Source organism: Protopterus annectens, chromosome 9.part0 (genome assembly GCF_019279795.1).
Source record: "Protopterus annectens isolate FY-2018-M chromosome 9.part0, PAN1.0, whole genome shotgun sequence".
NCBI lineage: Eukaryota > Metazoa > Chordata > Ceratodontiformes > Protopteridae > Protopterus > Protopterus annectens.
This window is the reverse complement of record NC_056743.1, coordinates 1,554,661,828-1,554,683,781: the sequence shown is the minus strand read 5'-3', so window position 1 is coordinate 1,554,683,781 and position 21,954 is coordinate 1,554,661,828. Positions and strand designations below refer to the sequence as shown.

At 41.7% G+C, this 21,954-nt stretch overlaps 1 protein-coding gene across 2 annotated transcripts in view; it reads right to left on the bottom strand.

The window, feature by feature from the left end:
• SLU7 (SLU7 homolog, splicing factor) overlaps nt 1-21,954 on the bottom strand; it is a 906,055-nt gene that overhangs the window by 508,306 nt on the left and 375,795 nt on the right. The window lies entirely within an intron of this gene.

Below are 21,954 nucleotides of genomic sequence, written 5' to 3'. Positions count from 1 at the left end.
TATAAGTACTCCTCTTTTCCTTTGTCCCAGGTATTCCTCTGAATAACCATCTTGAAAACCTTTCTTTATCAAATTCAAAGGCATCCACTGAGATCTACAAAAAATAAGTATTTTAAAGCTTGCGCTGCAGTTTTTGAAATGTTTTCTGTTGAATTGCTGTTCCATTTTTTTGCTTTTGCTAGGATTTTCACTGTTACTTCCTGCACTTTGTAATCCTAGTAACACTACATATAATAGCACAGGCTAGATTCAGACCTGCTGAAGCTAGGCTGTTTGGATAAACAGTTGACTCTGCTTAAATACATAGCCTCAGGATTGATGTTAGTTAATGCAGTTAAGCGGAGTATGCCTTTAAAGGAGTACAACGGGTTTCTAAAAAGAGTTCCTCAACTTCCCTGCCCTTTTCCTCCCTATTTACACGTTCCTTCATAAACAAACAACAAAGCATCATTTAAAACATTTCAATTCCCCTCACTTTTCTGAAACAAGCCTACCTTAGCGTACAGGGATTGTTTCCCTTTCAAAAACATTCTCTCGCGTTTAAGTTAAGCATGCTGGAGTCCCCCAATTACTGACATCATCACGGCCAGGCAGTGCAGGTATTTTTTTTTAACAGTTCCCTCCCCCGAAGTGACATCACCGCAGCCGGCCTCGGTCAAACAATCAAACCCACCCATTCTGTGATGTCACAGCTGCCTTGTCCTTCCCCCAGCCTTGGAGTGCTAAAATAGAGCTGCAGGAGGTAGAGAAGTTCTTTTCCTGTCGGTGTTTCCAGTACGCATTATTTTGCCAAAGGAACCTGTTGCGGGAAGCTTTGCTGTTAACAGCGTTTTTTCAGGGATCTGCCAAATTGGTAAGTCAACTTTTTTTTTTAATTCACTAAAGTTGTAGCTGAATTTCTTCTGCTTTTGCTTTATTTAGTGAGAATAAGCAGTATAACTTGCCATTTTTGTGCATTCATAGCTGTATTTAGAAACGCGTACACGTGTTCTTGGTTTGTTGGTAATAGTAACAGATTTCGTTTCCAATAGGTGTATGTGTTTTTGTGCGCATAACTATGCGATCATGATCTGCCTAGCCTTCTATTTACACTTGCTAAGCTGTTTGTTTATTTTTTTTCTTATGTAACACTAGCTAGATCGTGATTGCACAGTTATGCACACAAAACATGAGCTGTTGTGGTTGGTAACTATTAGTGCTAACAAGCCGTGCTACCTCATTGACCCCGAGTACCTTCTCATGGCGCCTCTGTGCTTAACACCGAGCACGCCATGAGAAGCAGTAATTAGAAGAGAAACTGGCATCCCGATTTGTAGCTGACCTTAATGTAAAACATGCTGAAATGGTAACGGACAGTGTAAATTATCTTCTATACTTACCATTAAGCGTGTTTTTACATTAAGGTCACGTTAAAGATATTTTATAAAATCCCATTTAAAAATTCCCGCTAAAGCAAGCCCCACCCCCAACAGTAACAGCAACAGTACATCTGAAAGCTGCGAGTTGCTCCTTCCAAATTTCAAGTTACATTCCTAGGGCGTCGTTGTTGAAGTCTTTTACATAAATGTGTAGCAAGCACAACATTACATTAACATTTTTTTTATAATGTTCTTCTTTGTGTTTACTTTACCTCTCAATAGATGGCTGACATTATTTGGCGAATTATAACCGACTTTACTCCTCTTATGGCACCTTGCTGAGGATTGAATTCACCAAAATATAATACCATTTAAGTTTCAGACTTGATATCACTCTAGCAACTTTCTCAGTTTACACGAGCAACGTGTAACATATGTCCCTGATTTTAAGCATTAACGCCTCCTCCACATCATTACAGGCTTTGTCCATAATTACTGTGTAAACAGGTAAGCTGCCAATATTTTGTAACAGCAGTTTTTAACATATTCGCCTTTTTCTATCTATCGTTCATTGCGGTTCTTTTTCTGCAGGAACCCCAATGAACGTCCGTTCTAAACCACAATGTGTTCAACTTATATACTTCAGCGTATAAGCGCTGAACAATGTCTTACATTAGATCTCTTTTGTTTTGTATGATCATTCATTGTGGTTCTTACAGAAGGGAACCGCAATGAAAAAAACTTTGTAGTAAACGGCTTATTTTCGCTTATTATTTGCGCTTCCTCCTGTAGCCAGTGATCGGTAGATAAATGGGTCATGTTATATTGGCACTGTAGTTTTTAGAAGTTAGCTATAGTAAATTTCTAATTACTGAAATTCTGTTTCAATCACTGAGTTGGGGCACAGTATTATTAAACTGCTGGATTGCTGTCATTCTTTTTTTACGTTTCAGACTGCTTATTGGTAAAATGTGCTTTAGGCATAGATGTGCTGGTCTTGTTTTAGGCTTTTTTATCTGTTGTACAGATTTCCAAACTCGTATGTGCTCAGTATGTTAATTGAATGTCATATATGGCTGTGAATATCACTGTGTATGTTACTTTTGGCAGATGGTTTGTGAAGAAAAGCATTATGTTAGGAGAATAGGTGGATGAAAAGCCAAATAATGTGGACACCCTTGAGTCAGCTGGACTTTTAGCTGGTATAGTCGTTCAAGGTATTAAAAATACACTGAGTGCGTCTCTGGCTCAATGTGAACTGTTTTAGAAATGCATACATACTCTTAAATAAAACTTCTTAAAGCAGCTATATTTACATGTCAGACCCTGGTGCAGAAACATCATTTTAAGCAGCATAGGACCTGATGCTTTGTTTACTTTATAAAATAATACATGTATTTTGGATGATTTTCATCTAATATTTGGAAATATTGCAGGTAAGCAATCCAAGTTGAGGTTTGCTTATTTAAATGTGGTGTAGTTTCAAATCTCCACCCATCCACCTATTTTTTACATACATATATTTGAATCAGAGCATGGGGTTGGACTGACATTCCAAGTATGAACTCGAGGCTGTTTTGATGCAAGTGGAGTAGTTGACATAACAGCCTGAGAGCACAGGACATTGGTGTTCCACACAACATACTCTTTAGTTGAGAGGTAAACAACAGTCTACAACAGGATCTCTACAGCAAAGTAAATTCTAGCTTGCAAGTCAAATTTTTAGTAATTGTGTGAGTGAATGTGAAATATATATTAGTTAACAACTTAGTACTTGGTGCCAGTTTGGTAGATGCACTGTTGTTTAAAAAGTGAAATCATGACTGGCTGCACATTCCGTATTTGTTTTTGCATAGAAATTTTTTGTGGACAGTAGAAACTGTTAGCAGCTTAGCTGTGAAACGTGCCCAGTGAAGAAATTGTGGGCTAAGGTTTAGGATGTCTTATTTGGCCTGTGACTAGGGAAATTTTATGCATACCTTTTTCACCCTTCCTGCCATTTTATTACTGTTGTAATCCACTATAAACTAAATATTAAAAGTAACTAAATATATACATATATTTTAGTATTCCAGAAAATCCCATAGATTTGTATGTAGATTTTTAAAAGATGTGAGAAGAATGGAAAGGTGGTGCTGGTGATGAGGTTACAATTCTGATTTAGAGAAAAGGAAATTGATGCAAAAAAATGAAGGAACTTGCATGAAGGATGGAGTAAAGGTATGCTGTCATTAAGGGAAGAAAAGTAAAATATTGTGTTGGAAGGTTTTTGTGGTAAGTTAAATAAAGGAATGTCTAACCATGCAGGGTTACCAGTGCTTAGTTAAGGGCTGATTTAAGGCAGTAGATTGTGGAAGAAATGGGAAATGAATTAATTAAATTATCAGGATGTATTTGGAGCATGTTGTCTTTGGATTCTGGTGTTGTAGGCAGTAGCTTATTCACTTTTTTTTTTTATGAAGTTACATAAAGCTGTATCATGAGATCTGCTGGAGCTAATGTTTTTTAGTGGGTGGTAATTTGCTTCCTGCTGGGGTTATGGCATTTATGTAGTTGTGATCTAGCTGTGTCATGAAGGAAGTTGCAACCAAAGCTTACATGCATGTAATGTAGATCTTTTTAATTAATTGAGAGCTGCTCTGTGATAAGCGCATAGAAGTAAATTTCCCTGATTTCAAATTTGGTATAGTAGTATTTTTGGGGAACGTGATGGCATATTCCTGTCCTTTTTTTTTTTCAAGATACATCTCACAACCTTGGCGATTCATAATGTTGTCTAAATGAAAACAGACTATGCCAACACACTCCCATTTGCAAACATTATGCATCACGTATCTACCTAATTAATTTCAGTTAGATGTTACATAGCTCATTTAAGTCTTGCTTCTTTTCAACCTGATTCCACCATTAATGTGTTCCTACAATTCCCATTTTTTTCCTATGTAGTTGGCTCTTACTCTTTTTCTAAAGATCTCAATTTCAGTTTTATCTTTACTATATTCACTGCTTGTAGTGTAGTTGGTTTTGATTTTGATTTCCATTGTCTAGTAATTGATTTTTTGGCAGCCACCATAATTAGACACAGCAAGGCGTTACCATGTGTAGTCATTTCCAGTTCTGTCTCATAGCTCAGAAAAAACATCTTGGTCACAACAGTCTGCCACCCAGCATCTCCGACAGTGCATCTGTCATGAAATCCTTAGTCTGCCAACTCACTGCACTCCCAGAAAATATGTTCCCAGTTACTCTTTCTTCCCTGTACACCTCCGACATATGCTTTTTACCTGAGAAAAATTCTCTTGAGTCTACTTGGACTATCTATCTATGTAAACATTTCCAAAAATCGTAAATCTTCTCTGTTTTGTTGCATATTTGGGAGACATACATATATCCTCCCATTGTTTCTTGTGTATTGATTATCCAATCTCTCTTCCCAACCCTTTCTAACCTCCTCTGATTCTTGTAGTTGTCATCAAATGTTTTATATACTCTACTTATTCTTTTTAAAGGCAGCTTCTGTTGTATATTCTACTAAAAACTCTACTAGTGCTGGTCTTTCCTTTTAGGACCCCCTTTATTTCTTTCTCTTTGCCTATACTCTGCCTTCCATGTTAAGGATTGATATCAGTCTCTAACATTTAGTCCAAACAGAACAGGAAGATACCAATAATTTTATCATCTTTCCCTCTCAAGTTATTTGCTCCCAGTACCTTGGTTCCTTTGCCAGTTTCCTCCAATAAATTCCAGCCCCCTTCTTGCCTATTGTCTATGTGTAATAGCAGCCATCGTCATCATCAGAATCTCCTTTCTTCATTCCTATATTGGCGTCTTTCTTAGGATACTTTCTGCTACATTAGGAATGGAATAGTCTGTGTGGTTATTGTTCCCCTTATAAGTTTGTATCCAAAATCCCAGTCTCTACTTATTTGAGCTTCCCCTCCGTTTCAGCATCATTCCTTTCCACTTTGTCCCTTTTGTAGGATGTCCACATTGTTAGGAAATTCGATTTATGGCTCCTAGTTTGTAGTCATCTGCACATTTAGTTAGCCAAAGACCTTCTGTGTTAGCCTGTACTTCAGAGAAGTAGATACCAAACAGGAGAGGACCCATGACTGAACCCTGTGATACTCCACTTGTCACTGGTCTGAAGTCTGATTTGGAGTCTGCTACTTTCACAGTGTGGGTTCTGTCAGTAATAGGGATGTATACCTAGTTTAGTGAGCTTATCTATAATTCCAGAGTGGGGGATGGTGTCGAACGCCTTGGCTAGATCTAGATAGGCTGTGTGAACCACCTTACCCTCATCTATGGATTTGGTGACTACTTCAAAGAAGTCTATCAGGTTTAGGAGACATGATCTGCCTTTTAAAAACCCAAACTGTGTTGGGTCCAGAATTTGGAGATCTCCTATGTCTTTGTTTATGAGTTCCATGATCCGTTCCATAGCCTTGCAGACGAGGCTCGTCAGGCTAATGGGGTGGTAGTTCCCTGGGTCTGTTGTGGTCAGGAAATCCTTCTACGTGGCACACCATCACAAAAGGTTTCTCATCCTGAAAAAGAGGTCATTGTTTCCCTCTACTCATGACTCATTAGATCCATTATAGAGTACAACGCCCCTTTTGGTATGTACCTCACAAGACATCTACAACAACTGGAAATGCTTCAAAAATGCCTCGCAAAGAGGATTACTGGCCTCAAACAGATGCCTTACGCAGACAGTCTCTAAAAACTCCAGCTTTACTCCATCGCATATCGCCTACTCAGAGGCGGTCTCTACCTAACATACAAAGCTATTTCAAACCCAGAGCTGTTGGACATGCTCCACTTAAAGAAATCCCAATAACTCCAAGCTACACGCTCTAGGAACCTAAACCTTGTCACCTCAAACTGAACATGCTGGAGGGATAGATTCCTGTCCCAGTGACTTCCCATACTGTGGAACAGACTACCTATCTTCTCATTAGCACTCTTCAAGAAAAATCTTGATTGGATGGGTAATAGGTAATTCACCCCGGGGGTCACTTCTGTGGTTCTGCTTGACAGGGGCACAGGAAAAGAACTTTCTTGGTTGTCGAAAGCCAGGTTACCTTTTTGGCTAGGCTTGTACAGGCCCTAGGGCCAATAGCCTAGTACCTACCGATGAACCTATGAAAACGTTGAGAAGACTGTACACATTCTGAATTCAAAGAAACTAGAAAACTTCTATCTTTCATGTTTTGAATTTAATGGTAAAAATAACAGAACTTAAGAGTCATGAGATTTATATTTGCTTTGCAAACAATTGTTTGAGAGGGGATCCCCTAATTAATTTATATGGAGAAAAACTGAATGTTCTTCTGACGCTTTTGATTCATTGATTGTTCTCTCCTCAGTGATTTTGCTAAACAATTGTTTGCTACGTCAACTTTCTTTAAAAAGTACAGTTTTGTACCTACCATAAATGTAGATGTTCGAGGATTCCATTGCTGCAGTCCTTACTATTGGGTATAGTCCGCATCCAGTCGGCCCGAATACCAGAGTATAAGGCTGACGTCGGTCAGGGCGCATTAGACTGACGTCAGTACGTCAGGGTACTAATGCGCATGACCGGCGTCATATCCTCAGTCTTTTCTTGCCCCAGATGTCAGAAGACCCTAAAAAGACAAGGCCCAAAATACCTGCACCAAAACATGAACAATATATACAAAAATATAAGCAGGTAAATCACCTACACAACCACCCCTAAACACAGAGGGGAAGGAGGGAGGGTAAATTGGACTGCAGCAATGGAATCCTCGAACATCTACATTTATGGTAGGTACAAAACTGTACTATGTTCTTCGCCTTCCATTGCTGCAGTCCTTACTATTGGGTAGAATCCCAAAGCAGAGGTAAGGGAGGCTGGCAAATCATAAAGAAGCAGGAGCTGACAACATGCCTTGCAAAACAGCTGTGGCAAAACCAGCCCTAGACTTAGAGTAGATAGGAAGGTGATAATGCTTAGAGAAAGTATGCACTGAACTCCAAGTAGCTGCTTCCAAAATATCCTTAGTTGCCACCCCGTAGAAATGCTGTTGAAGTGGCAGTAGCCCTAGTGGAATGAGGCCTAATCCCAGCTGGAACCTCCTTGCCATGATGGGAATAACAAAATGCAATGCAAAAGCCAATCCACCTAGAAATAGTTTGTTTTGACACAGGCTTGCCCTGAACTCAAAGCAAAAGAAACAAACAACTGCTGAGACTGCCTAAAATCCTTAGTCCTGCTTAAGTAATAACGCAATTGCCTGTGTACATCTAAAGTATGCAAAATCATTTCCCCTTTATTTTGGGGGTCTGCATAAAAGGTAGGCAAATGAATAGTTTGGTTTAAAGCCACACTAGAAACCACCTTAGGCATAAAGGAAGGATTAGTACGTAATGATACCCTATCCTTATGGAAAATCAAAAGGGCTCGACTGCCATAAGGGCCTGCAACTCAGACACCCTTCTTGCAGAAGTAATAGCCAACAAAAAAGCAGTCTTCCATGACAAATATTTCAATTCAGCAGTAGCCGCAGGCTCAAAAGGTTGTAGAGTAAGTTTTTCCAACACAAAATTGAGATCCCAAGCAGGAGTAGGAGCTCTACGTGGGGGTCTTATATTCTTAGCCCCTCTAAGAAACTGCTTGAACAAAGGATGCGAAAACAATGGTGGGTCACAATCATAGTGAGCTGAGATTGCTGCAGCATGAATCTTGATGGAAGAGAAGGACAGACCCTTGTCCAGTAACTCAGTAAGATATTGAAGAGCCATACTCAAATTAGGCTCAGAAATCTCCAAATTCTTTGCTTTACTCCAAATTAAAAATCTCTTCCATTTCGCTGCGTACACTTTCCTTGTACTAGGTCTTCTAGCTTCCCTAATCACATTTAAAACTTGTTGAGGAAGTTGAGACCTGCTGTGTTTCAACACAGAATATGCCAGGCTGTCAGATGAAGAGAGTGAAGCATGACATTGAGCAGATGACCGTCCTGCTGGGATAACAGATGTGGAATCAAAGGTTAAGGCCATGGAGGCTTCTTTACCAGACTCCGTAGTAGAGGGTACCAGTGTTGCCAAGGCCAATCTGGAGCTATCAAAATCATCCTTGGCCCGTCCTGTCTGACCTTTAACAGTACCTTTGGAAGAAGAGGCACAGGTGGAAAGGCATACACATGAAGGTTTGTCCAACTGAAAGACAGAGCATCCACTTTCCAAGCTGTGTGATGAAACCCCGTTGTGCAAAACTGTGGCAGCTGGTGGTTTAGTGGAGAAGCGAACAGATCTATGTCTGGAGTTCCCCAAGACACTGTCGATTTCTGAAATACATGAAGATCCAGTTTCCACTTGTGGGGATCCATGATTTGTCTGCTTAACACATCTGCTAAGGAGTTCTGTGCTCCTGGCAGAAACCTTGCCTGAAGAGTTAGGTGCAAGCGTAGCGCAGTCTCCCATAAAATCATTGCTTGCCTGCATAGAGGATAAGAATGTGTTCCCCCTTGTTTGTTGAAGTACCACATGACAGTTGTGTTGCCTGTTAGAATCAACACCTGCCCTGGAAGAAACAACTCCTTGAAAGCCAGCAATGCGAACTGGACTGCTAACATCTCCTTCATGTTGATATGTAGATGCTGTAGTCTGGCAGGCCACTTGTCTGGTATCCACTTTCCATTTAGATGAGCTCCCCAAGCAATGTCTGAGGCAGCTGTCAGTAAAATCTGACTCGCCTCTGGCCGGGTCACAGAGAGTCCCTTGTTTAGGTGACATTCCTGAGCCCACCACAAAAATTCTCTTTGAAGGCAAGGTATTATTTGAATGACAGTGTCTAAATCCTGGCAGTGCTGTGTCCATACATTTTTGAGATACCATCGTAACTTCCTCATATGCAGTTTGGCATTGGGAAGCACCAGAATACAAGATGCCATGAACCCTAATGCTTGTAGGACTGTCTCTGCAGTCAGCACGGACTGATGAGATAGTTGATGGAAGTAAAGTGATAGACTCTGTTGTTTGTCCGGGGTTAAAAAGGCCATCTGGGCTGCTGTATTCAGTCTCACACCCAGAAAGCACATGTCTTGAGAGGGTACTAGACTGGACTTTATTTCGTTCACAGAATACCCTAGGCATCTTAGCACTGCTATAAGATATTCCAGATGCTGTAGAAGGTCTTCCTTTTCTTGAGCCAGAATCAGGCAGTCGTCTAAATAAGGATAGATTTGAAGTCCTTGTAGCCTGAAGTAAGCTATCACTGGAGCCAGAACCCTTGGGAATACTCTGGGCGCAGTAGATAAGCCAAAGGGCAATGCAGAGAACTGATAATGAGAATCTCCAGCTCGAAACCGCAGATACTTCCTGTAACTTAGCCTGATAGGCACATGAAGGTAAGCTTCCTTGAGATCTAAAGTTACCATCCAGTGATCTTTGCCCAGCAGGGGTAAAAGCTGTTGTAACGTCAACATCTTGAACTTGGGAATGTCCAGATAAGTGTTGAGGAGAGATAAATCCAAAAGCAGTCTCCACGTGTTCCCCTTCTTTGGTACTAGGAACATGCGAGAATAAAATCCTAGGCCCCTTTCTGATACAGGGACTGGCTGAATGATGTCCAACACCCATCTGTCTTGAGTAATTAAATCCCAATTTTCTTTGAAAAGAGACAGTCGGCCTTCCAAAGGAGCTGCCAGACGAGAATCTACTGGCAGCTGAAAAGGCAGGTCATTGGGTCTGTTTACGAAAGGACTGACCCCTGCCCTCACCAGAAGTCTGAGCAGGTGAACTCCCTGTTCTAGGCCTAAAAGAACCTTGAGCCCTGCCCCTACCACGTCTAGACCTACCCCTAGACTGGGAATCATAAGCAGGATATGTCCACCCCTTAGCAGGCCAATTTCTACTAAACTTCGGTGGCTGTACCTGCAAAAAATCTTTAACAGTTTGCATAGACTTAGCTTTGTCCTCCATTTTCTTTAAAACTGCTTCCACAGGTGAACCAAACAACACATCAGACTGTAAAGGAGCATCCAAAATCCTCGTCTTAACATGCTCAGCCAAATTTTGATCCCTCAACCAGGCATGCCTGCGAAGAACAGAACTAGTGGCAGCCACCCTCGAGGAGGCCTGCACAGCATCAAAACCACATTGCAAAGAATGCTTGCCCACTTGTTCAGACACATAAACTAAATCCAGCAAGTCTTTACAATCAATACCTTCCGCCAAAGCATCCACCTTAGATTTCAATTGTGAAAGGAGATAATTTTGATATTTCAGCATGTGAAACTGACAATTCAACGCTCTCATGGCTAGAGTGGAAGAAGTATATACTTTCTTACCCCACCTATCGAACGCCCTTGCCTCTTTGTCAGTGGGAACAGGATTTTTAACCACAGAGGCCTTAACACCTTTAGGCCCCTGAAAAACAGTTTCTGGGTCCGCCCTAGGACTCTTAAACAAATACTTATGAGCTTCGGGCACCCTATAGTACCTATCAGGTTTAACAGGAGCAGGAGGCAAAGAATCAGGGTTCAGGGAAGCCTCTGCAAAAACATCTTCCACCACATTCAACACAGGAGGTATAGCTAAGGGCCTATGCTGGGGTAAAACAAGAATTCCCTAAGCCTCTTCCTGGAATCAGAGTAATCCTGGCCTTCCCATTTAAAGTGCTCCCTCATGGAATGCAGAGTCTCTGAAAATGAAAAATCCTCAGGAGGAGAAGCCAAGGAGTGGCATCATCCACATCAGAATCAGAATAATGAGGATACTCCTGCAAATCTTCCGCAGAAGACTCAGAAGCCCCTGAACCCTGTTCAAAACTGTCAAACTCTGGTTCCACTCTAGGCCTCTTATCAGGAGGGCCCATAGAACCTCTAATCATAGTAATCAAATCTTCTGCCATTTTAAGCATATGTTTCTTAGGTACAGAACCCGAAAGGCTAGGAGAAGCCCCTACTGAAGCTGAAGTTGGCCTACCTCTAAAAGAAGTTTTGGCAACAGAAGGAGAGGCTCTAACTACTTTGGGGGGAAGAATAGTTACCTGAGAAGCCCCCTCAGCCTGGCCTGCCTCCTGAGAGGGTACACCCTGTAACAGTAAAGTTTCTGCCTGAGACTCCATAGAAACTCCAGGCAAAACCTCCGGCTCCACTGAGCCATCTAAAGAACCGACGTCCGGGACTGCCGGTTCATCAACCCTAGGCTTCGCTGTTTTGTCCCTGCGCTTCTTAGACGAAGCGGGCGTCGGAGCATCCGACGGCATTTTATAATTGCAACGCTTCCCAAACACTAATCTGGCACAGTCTAACCTCCTCTTAATAGTGCGTTTGTTAAACCTAGCACAAGAGCGGCAACCAACAACGTCGTGCTCAGGCCCTAAACAAGGTATACACAATGTATGGTAATCCCTATGAGGTATTTGTTTCCCACAAGAAATACAGTTATTCACTTTTTCTGACATCCGGTTAAATACTGAGGCAAGAAAAAACCAAAATGTTCCCCAACGGGGTACTTAGCCAACTCTGATTCGGTCTGAAACTCCGGTTTCGGAAATATTTCAGAACGCCAACCTGCACTCGCAAAACTGCTTCTGCATCGGACAACGCGGCAAAAAAGACTGAGGATATGACGCCGGTCATGCGCATTAGTACCCTGACGTACTGACGTCAGTCTAATGCGCCCTGACCGACGTCAGCCTTATACTCTGGTATTCGGGCCGACTGGATGCGGACTATACCCAATAGTAAGGACTGCAGCAATGGAAGACGAAGAACATCCAGGATAATATGTATCTGTGCCCATCCTTGTGTACTAAGGAGTGTGGTGAAACAGCTTTATTAACAACTTCTGTATAAAAGGGAACAAAAAACATATTCAAAGTGAGTATCACAGAATCATGGAAACCATTTTCTTGATGCAGCCCATACTGTTACTAATCAGCTGTAACTGTACCTAGGGGTATATAGGTTTTTCTCTTTTATATAGAGTCCTCCATAGACAAAAGTGCTATTTGTACAGTTGTGTGAAATTGTCATTTTTTCACAAGGTGGTTTCAATAGACATTATGACTTCTCGTTATGATAACTGTCTGTTTGCAAAGACAGCCAGCATGTCTTCCCTCATCTTTTATGTACCACATGGCTGATGTGGTGTTTGTTTCATTCAAGACAGAGGTTGTTCCATGTTTTTGAATGTTTTGTGGTAGAGTCTGCCATTTCACTCCTCATTCCTTAAACACAGGCCATCATGCATAGTTCCAATCCTCCACTGCTGTTGTCTGTTTTTGTAATCTGAAGTTAGAAAGGCATGCCAAGAAAGCAAATGTTAAATTGCATTACATCATCTGGTGAAATACTGACTCTAACATATATTCTTTTATCTGCTGCATTTCATTTTATGGGGTCCTGGCAGCAATATGTTAAGGACAGTATCGCTGATATTACAGCTTCTAGTGAGCAATTTTACTGTATGATCCACTACACTGTTAACAAAATGTATGAAATACTGACCATATCCGTATTTAGAACTGTAGGCATGCTAATCAATGCTTGGCTAATTTGTGGACACTAGCTCAAAAGTACTTGGTTGCATATTTAAGCCTTCAGTGATGTTAAAGGGACAATCCCAGTGTCAAGAATTCTGATCGCATAGCTTACTCCCACTTTAGCTATGTAATTCCCATTCCCACACAGTCTCTTGTATTTCTTCAATTCCAGTCTTCTTTGTGCTCTCAGTGTAAACTGGTGTTAATTACTTCATGCTTGTTTAGTTCTGGATGAGTAAGCTATTACTTTGTCTTGGCAGGAAAGTCCACAGCATTTTCCACTCTGAGTGCTGATTTATAAGGGAATAATGCTGTGGTTTTATTGTATAACTTTGTATGTCAGTGTAAAATGTCTGTAACTGTATTCTTGTTTTAGTCTTATTTTTGGAATTGTATTGTTTCAGACAGAGGTTCAAGTTTGAATGTGCTGCAACATTAGATCAGTTTTACATACTGTTGTGTTCAAGCCCTTATGCTCCAAGGCCAGGAAGGTTCCTCTTCAGAGATTTGTGCCAACTGCTCGTGTTGGTGGGTGCATCATGGCAGGCATACCCAGCCATCCAGGGATCTTGTGGTCCACCTGGATTGCAGTTGGGAACTGGGAGACTCTTCAGCTCAGTCCCATAGTGCTGCTGTCCTAGTTAATCATGGCCTCAGGGCTGCCACTGTGATGCAGTGTTTCCCTCAGGGAAACGACACATGCAAAAAGACAAAGTCTGGGGCAGTCTTAGTCTTTTCACATGTTGTCTTGGTTGACCTCTCCACTCAGTCTCCCTCCCTTCAGGTGTAGTAAATGTATGTCGGTCAGGGGAAGATCCTTTACATTCCGCCCCCCCTTTGCGTCCTTATGACCATTGCCGAAAGGACACATGCAAATGGAAAAGGCAGAGGAAAGGCAGAGTGCTGGCATTGCATGCAATCAGCAGTCATTGCTGCTACCAGCAGTCTGAATGGGTAGCCAGCACAGGTATGGGACAATTCAGACGCCCACGACCAGAAGTGCTGTGCCTCTCCTAGGCATATCAGTGGGTTGGTGTTCCTTACCCTGCTTTTTCTCTTGGCATGTACCCATTCAGCATTATGAAGGCTACACCAAGAATGTGTATATTTACAATGATGTGTCTACATGATAAAAGAACTGTGCTTGTATGTTGTACATATGTACAGATTGCAAACTATGTTTTGGACTTAGTTTATGGAAATTAGGAATATTTTCATATATTGGTAATAACTTTGCAATGGAGCTTCTCAATGTGCTAACTAATATCTCATTTTGAAGACAGTATTTATAGTTCCAACATGGTAAGACAACAGTCTGTCTACTGTACACAGGTACAGATATCAGTTTGTTAGGATTGAAGGATTATGAAATTATAAATTTTCAATACTTCTCATTCTGATGCCCATCTCTTTGCATGGGAGCATGGTGATGACAAATGATGCATCATTTTGAAGAGGACACTGAGCCACACAACTTCTACACTGATATTGAACCATCTATCTTTTACATCTGATGAGATATTAGGTTTTGTTTATGAATTATGAGAGTATTTTAATCGTATTTCTGTGAATATCTCTGAAAAGGAGCATCACACAGTAATGGTTAAGGTTGCATTTTAAAGCAGACAATCATACAAACAAATTAAAAACACATTTTATCGGTCTACATGGTACATTGACCAAGATATTGTGCTGTGCTTTTCCAAAAAGATAGAAAATATGCACATTATCATCATTCATTGGCAAATATGAGTTTGATATGCACTATCAACATTTATACCATTGGAAAGTTCAGTGTCTGCTGAACAACTTTCATGTTTTCATTTTCTGTCACACTCTTATAGTTAGCAGCATTTGTTTTCTGGTTGGTATTACAAATGGATTTTCTGAAAATCAGGCTGCACTGTTGTTCCTATGGTGGAATTAATCGGGCAGCTTTTTATGAACTGCTCTGGAGTGAAGTCGTGCACTGAAATCTGACTCTACCACATGCCTTTGTCGCACTGTTCAAGGAGTTGATGTGGTGTTGCTTTAGCCTCATTTCAGGCGAATGGTTTATTCTCAAACTTGTTTTCATCTTTTGTGTGTGGCAGATTACTTTATGTGGCGGGTAATGAAATCTGCTTTGTGTCCGTTTATACGCTCATTTTAAAGTGCTGCTTTGTGCCCGTTTCTAGTACAGTATCAAAAGCTTTCCACCAGAAATGCGCTGTGAAAGTGTCCGATCGCAAGTCTGGTTTTAAACGCTGCACTTTTCAGTCTTTCTGGATGCACATGTTCTTTCCAAGTTGAAGTTCTTATTTTCATGTCTATTGTTCCACAGTTTAGTGTATTGAATAGTGCCAACCCATGATGAGTACAGCACATTCCTGGAAGGCACTTTAGCTGTTAACTAGTACATTTTCTTTTTCATAGGTGAACAAAGAGTTAGTGTGGTTTGTTTGTAAGACACTGCGAGGCAGATTGTTAATGTAGTAAAAATAAACGTATAAACAGAAGTGTTTACATTTTAATTAAATTTTATATGGTGTTTGTAGAAGTAGATGTGTAGTCATCAAGCGATACTTTACTGTAAGTGAAATGGAAACGTGGTCTGAAGAGTCAGTCTGTCTCTTGCATAGGCCTCTTATCAGGAGGGGGATGTTAACCCCTGATCAAAGAAATTAAGTCTTCGGCCATTTCGAGCATTTGTTTTTTGGGCATGGGTGCCTGTCCATGAGGTTGTTGTACTTGTTTATTTGTCTCTACAGGTGCTTTAGTCTTTGCCTTTGAAGCTGAAGTAGTTTTAATGTATAACTGCATAGGTCTGAATACACCCTCAGAAACCGATGCCTGCTCAGCGTCCCTTAAACTTCATTGTTTTGCTGTTTAAGCCATTCGTCATGTTTTATATTCAAATAATAATTGTCAATTCGTCAGTGTATTGCCCAGAGGGGCTTACAAGCATACCCAAGTGTTGGGCCCAAGGGCAGACATGTCAGTGTGTGATGACCCTGTCTAGCATGGCATGCCACGGGTCTATTTGTTGCAATATATTTTACCACTATCTATCAAACACTTTCAGAGACAGAATGGGGGGGGGTGATTGAGATGTAGTGATTTTGATGCCAACATTCTGTGCCAGTAATACTGGCGGGAGGACTAAGAGTATAGGTTCTTAAGGTTAACTCATGTCTCAAGTTCTAGGTGGTAGAGGGTTCTCACACTACAAGAGGTAAATGCTCGACAGTCTCAGTCGCCATATCAACCATACATGCAGGAGAGACTGTTGGAACATTTCCATTCATATTGCCACCTAATCACAGAGTGGCCAGAGAGACCTAAATGGATACAGAGACGAAGGTCTGCAAAGTACTAGTCTGCTCGTGCACAACAGCCGTTAATGGGAGAATTTTTTGCCGAAATCTGAGTGCAGTCAAATAAGTGTTGTAATCCTGCCATCTACGGCTCTTATTACCTATGTATTAGCACCTAGTGTGAATCACAATTGCTTGAACCAAAACTATGAAGCTTGGAATGGCAGTTGCTCTGTAAACAGGCTACTAGCCAGCATTACTAAAGGCCAAACTATATATGGATATTTTACTGGTGTGGCAATTGAAATGTTACTACCATGTTTGCCAAACTTGTCTCTGCATATCATGATATGGGCTTGTGCCAGCAGTAGTAATGCATAAATGTTTTTTACTCAATACTTGCCGGCATACATTTGTGTTTGGATTGATAAATTCTTCTCGGCCTTAGTTTCAGGGACCTTCATATTAAAATTGTGGTGGGTGACATGTCTGGCTACAAGAGGTAAATGCTCCACAGTGTGAATGTCCTTGTGTGAATCGAACCAAAACTGAAGCTTTGAATGGCAGTTGCAGTGTAAACAGGCTACTAGCAAGCATTAATAAAGGACAAAGAATATATGGAAATTTTACTGGTGTACAAATTGAACTGCTACTACCATGGTTGCCAATCCTGTCTCTGCATGTCATAATATGGGCTTGTGGCAGCAGTATTAATGCATGAAGGTTATTTAAACCTTACTCGACAGCATCCATTTGTCTCTCTGGACAATTATTCATTCTACATTAGATCAATTCTTCATTACCTTAGTGTGATAAGCTGTGCGTAATGACTGCATTTAGGTGGCAGTGGCACTGAACAACCAGGCATTTGAGTGGCGGCTGACAAAGGTCAGGTAAGGTGACCCTGACAACACAGCAAGTGAGTGGGGACTGTCCCAAGAAGGAATGAGTAACCATCGCAAGATTTGTGTAGGTGTAGGTCTTTTACAGCTAATGTTGAAGTGCAGCCAAGGTTGTATAGGAATTGACAAAGTTGTATAGTGAATTACCCAAGAGTTTGGTGCAAGTGAGCTGTGCTTTGTTAAAAACTTAGTCAATAGGAGTTGAGCCTCTACTCTTTCTATTTTTACTTAGGTGAGTGTAGCCATAGCCGACGTGCTTTGCCTATGGTTGTCATGTTCGCAGAGACCATCTGCCACCCGGTGTATCCTTCCATCGCTTTCCACGTGACATTAAACTGTGTACACGATGGGTGGTGAACTGTGGGGTAGATGTCGGTAACATAGGCAGGTTTGTGAAAGAATCGGTCAGCAGTTCTAAATCACGTCACTTCCTGTGCTCGAAACATTTCACAGAGAACCAATTTCAGCGGGATTACAAGAGTGAACTACTGCCAGAAAACATGAAGCCAAGGCGGCCCGTTCGTCAACTGCTTAAGGATGCTGTACCTACACTTTTCACTTTTGCAACCACACATCCAAGGACATCATCTGAACAGCGGCTGCAGCGCAAACATGAAAACGTAAGAGGCTTGAACAACACATCAATTATGGGATACTTGCATTTGATTAGCATGACATGTATAGTGTATGGTCTATTGCTTGTGTAGTATGATTCATTAATGCCTTTACTATCGCACACAGCTTATTGAGGAACTTCTCAATACAACCCAGCCAACCTTGCCAGATGTTGTGAATAACCAACTGTACCGCCAATGCAAGGTCAGTAACTTCACTTTCTCCTACTCGTACATTCATCATTGATGACATCGAGGGTGATGGTTTTTATGTGACAGTTGCCTGTTTTTTTTCCCTTTACCACAGCCTAATGGCCATGTGCAGAGGCAGAATGAAATGGAGACAGTGCATGAGGAAGCAGAGCCTGCAGTGGCTCCAGATGACATGGAAGACCGTCCTGTGCCAGAACTTGTAGAGGTACGCATGTATGAAGACTTGTACAATATGAACTGGTGACAGAAGGGTTTTGTTTAGGGAGAGACATGATTAATGCTACACTACACAATGTGTGTACTGATAGACAGTGAGCAATGTGCATTTTCTGTACTGTTCAACAAGGCAGCGATTAAACTCTCTGTAGTGGTAAGTATTGACTTGGTGTAGTGTGAAGGGTTTGAACTGTTTTGTGGATAGTCACTGAAGGCATTATGGAGTACAGCACAGGTGTTCAGTGCCGGTACAGTTACATGTCCATTCATTTTCCCTTCCATTGCAAGATAAAAGCTGGAATTTGCACACTACCTGTTAACTGCTGTAGAGTAACCTGTATAAATGGTAAAAAAAAATGTAATGCTAATAGACATAATGCTTCTGACACAGACAGTGACACTGAAACATGGAAATGTGAATTGAGCATCATCCATTGAACCAAATAGTGTGCAATCTGCTGTCCGAAACAAGATAATTTACTATGACTGCCTGCTATGCAGTATAAATTTCATAGGTCATTTTCTTTGAGTTGCAGGTACAAGTATATGAAGAAGTAGTGGAAGCCATAGAAATGACTGCAGTGGAAAGGAATACCGTAGCGTGCCAAACCAACTTCCGGCAAAAGAAAGGAATCAGTGTAGGAGTTAAAGCAAAGTTAGTGGAACAGAATTTTAGACCATGGAAGATGAAGGATGCAGCTGTACAGTTCCCCGAGGATGCAGTGTCATTGTTGATGGACCACACATACAGCAGGAAATCCACACTTGTTCAGACTGAAATGACTCAGTCGGGAACACCAGAAGATCAAGTTTCAAATGATGACAGTGGGCGTAGAGTGAGTGTCAACCCATGTCTTCAACAGGAGGATGATACCTGCAGTGAGGTAGCCACATCTAGCTCCAGTGCCTACATGTCTCTTCACGTGCAGGCTTGCAGCACTCCAATAAAGTTTGCTCCGGATATGCATAACACAAGCATGCAGAGTGAGTCCTCGGTTGCGCGGACAAATGAGACGGAAAACGATCCCAACTGGAGCTACCTTTCTGACAGCATGATGACCACTGACATGGACGACACAGTGGTGGAAGAGGATGAAGATGAGAAGATAAGTGAACCAAAGTTCATTGTTTTTGAGTCTTGCCTTGATTCACTGCTCTTAAAATTGACCTGCCCAGAATGCCGAAGTCCTGCTGCCGAAGTGGAAAAGAAAACGAAGTTAGGGTCCTATGTATTTGTGAAGGTATGCTGCATTAGTGGACATGCATTTCTTCAGTGGGAAAGTCAACCAGTTATAGGTAGAATGCCTGCTGGGAACTTACTACTGGCATCTTCTCTTCTATTCAGTGGTAGTACATATGCCCATATTGCGCGTTTCTGTGCATATTTTGGGCTGGAGTTTATCAGTGAGACAACCTTCTACACCATTCAAAGGCAATATTTGTTCCCAGTAATGCAGCATACCTGGATACACCATCAGAATCGTATGCTGGCAGATAGTCAGGGGAAGGAAATCCGGTTAGGTGGTGATGGGCAGTGTGATAGTCCAGGATATTCAGCCAAATACTGCTGCTATAGCATGATGGACCTGGATTCTGGACGTATCATTGATTTTTGCCTTGAGCAAGTTTGCACAGGGGTATCTTCAGTGGCACTTGAGAAGAAAGCTTTCAAGAAGTGCCTGTCGAACTTGCTGTCAAGAAATGTTAAGATAAGTCTTGTGGCAACCGACCGACATCCGGGCATTCGATTTGTGATGCGCAAGGAATTCCCAGCAGTGGATCACCAGTTTGATGTGTGGCATATGGCCAAAAGCTTGACAAAGAAAATTGCAGAAGCTGGCAAAAGGAGAATAAACAGAGAATTGCTACAGTGGTGCCACAGTGTTTCCAATCATCTGTGGTGGTGTGCTGAAACGTGCGAAGGTGATGAAGTTGTACTACAGGAGAAGTGGTTGTCATTGCTTTACCATGTAACAGACCGACACAGCTGGAGTGGTACAACAAAGGTTTCATGTTGCGGTCATGAGATGCCAGTGGACAAAGGAGATGAGAAGAAGTGGATGGATGAAGAAGATGCATGCTACAGTGCACTGAAGAGGATAGTTGCCAACCGAGTTTTTATTAAAGATTTAAAGCAGGTTACCAAGTTCGGCCACACCGGCAACCTAGAGGTGTTCCATGCATTACTATGCAAATACTGCCCAAAGTTTGAGCATTTCAGTTTTGCAGGGATGAAGGCACGAATAATTTTGGCCATCCTTGATCACAATGAAAATCTGAATCGTGAACAAGCACTGGTATGATTCCCTAATCGAAACTCTGCAGCAAAGGGAGAGCTTAGATACAATGTGGTGTATCCAAAGGCAAAGCAGGAGTGGGTAGCGAAGCCAATATTTCAGAAACGAAAATTTGACTACATCTATGACCTGATGATGGACGTCATAAAAGCCAAAAGAGGCGTATTGGAAATTCAGCCCATGTCCGTACCCGCAATTCCAAAGAATATAGCTCGGTGCGAACATCCTGAGAAGGCACTGGTAATTGAAAAACACATTTCTAGGTTCAGAAAAAATAAAGAGAACCCCGGTTAATATATTAGATAACCAACGTGCTGGGTAAGTACCTTTGGAATCAAAATGCATTCATACCGTGCATCGATTTTTACTTGTTTCTTCTAAATCTGGTTTATGAATGCATATTGGTATTAGAGTGCATTATATGCAAGTGTGTGTGACTCATAAAGTTGACATTACACAGTGAGAGCAAGGTTCATCAGCATTGTAATGTACTGACATACTATGATCTGATGTAATGTCCATCATGGCCTTAGAAGCATGGTTGTTAGTCTTGGTTTTCGCAATCAACCTGAGGTGTCTGTCCAGGAGACATGGGTGGATCACCCCAAGTTTAAATGAACATTATACCGCCAATGTGGCGTGTCGCATGAAAAACAGTCCTTTGCGGTGCTCAGACAGGAGTCACATATGTGGTGTAGAAATTGGCTACTAGTAAAGTCCAAACTGGCTACTAGTAAAGTCCATTGGGCAGGTCATAGTACTTCACCTAGCAAGGTAAGCTCAGCACAGCAAGTAGACCATGAGCCTTCTCACTCAGAGGAATGGCAGAGCTTGCGTAGAACGAGTCAGTATGAAACGGTGTAAGTGACTGCATCCGATTCATATAGGACAGATGAGCTTGATTCACACTGCTTCTCTTCTGCACAGCCTGTCAGCCGCAGACACTGCTTCTTGCCTATTCCTTACCAAGCAGTGGCATCAAGCAGGACTGGTCCCACACCTGATCCCTGTGGAACACTGCTCAGTGGGTTTTCCATGCTTGCACTTAACGGTGTTATATGCATTTGTTAGAGTGACCTGCCACACTACTGCAGGCTTACATGCCTGGGTAAGTTTGTGATCCCATAGTGTATGCTAATGATATACAATAGTCTGTATGCTGAACCCAGTCATCTCCATGCGTTTCTACATAGGCTTGCAAATAAGGAAAATCATCCAGAAATGGCTGCAGTCCTTGGGGTCAGTCAAATCTGCAACTGTGGCCAAGTCACTTTTTTGCAGTGAAGACTGATTGATCCATCATTGCCTGTTGGACAGGAACAAAGCAGAAATTACCATTTGCCATTCAGTTATACAGATGGCAAGCAAAGCAGCCCAATGAGGTGGTCAGACATGAATCTGAATTCTGGTGCCCAACTAGTGTACTCAGTGGGACAAAGTCTATGTGCCAGGTTATAGCACTGAGAAATACCTAGGGGAAGGTCAATACAGCACCGAGACCATGTGGCTTCTGACTTGCAGGCAACGCTGACATATG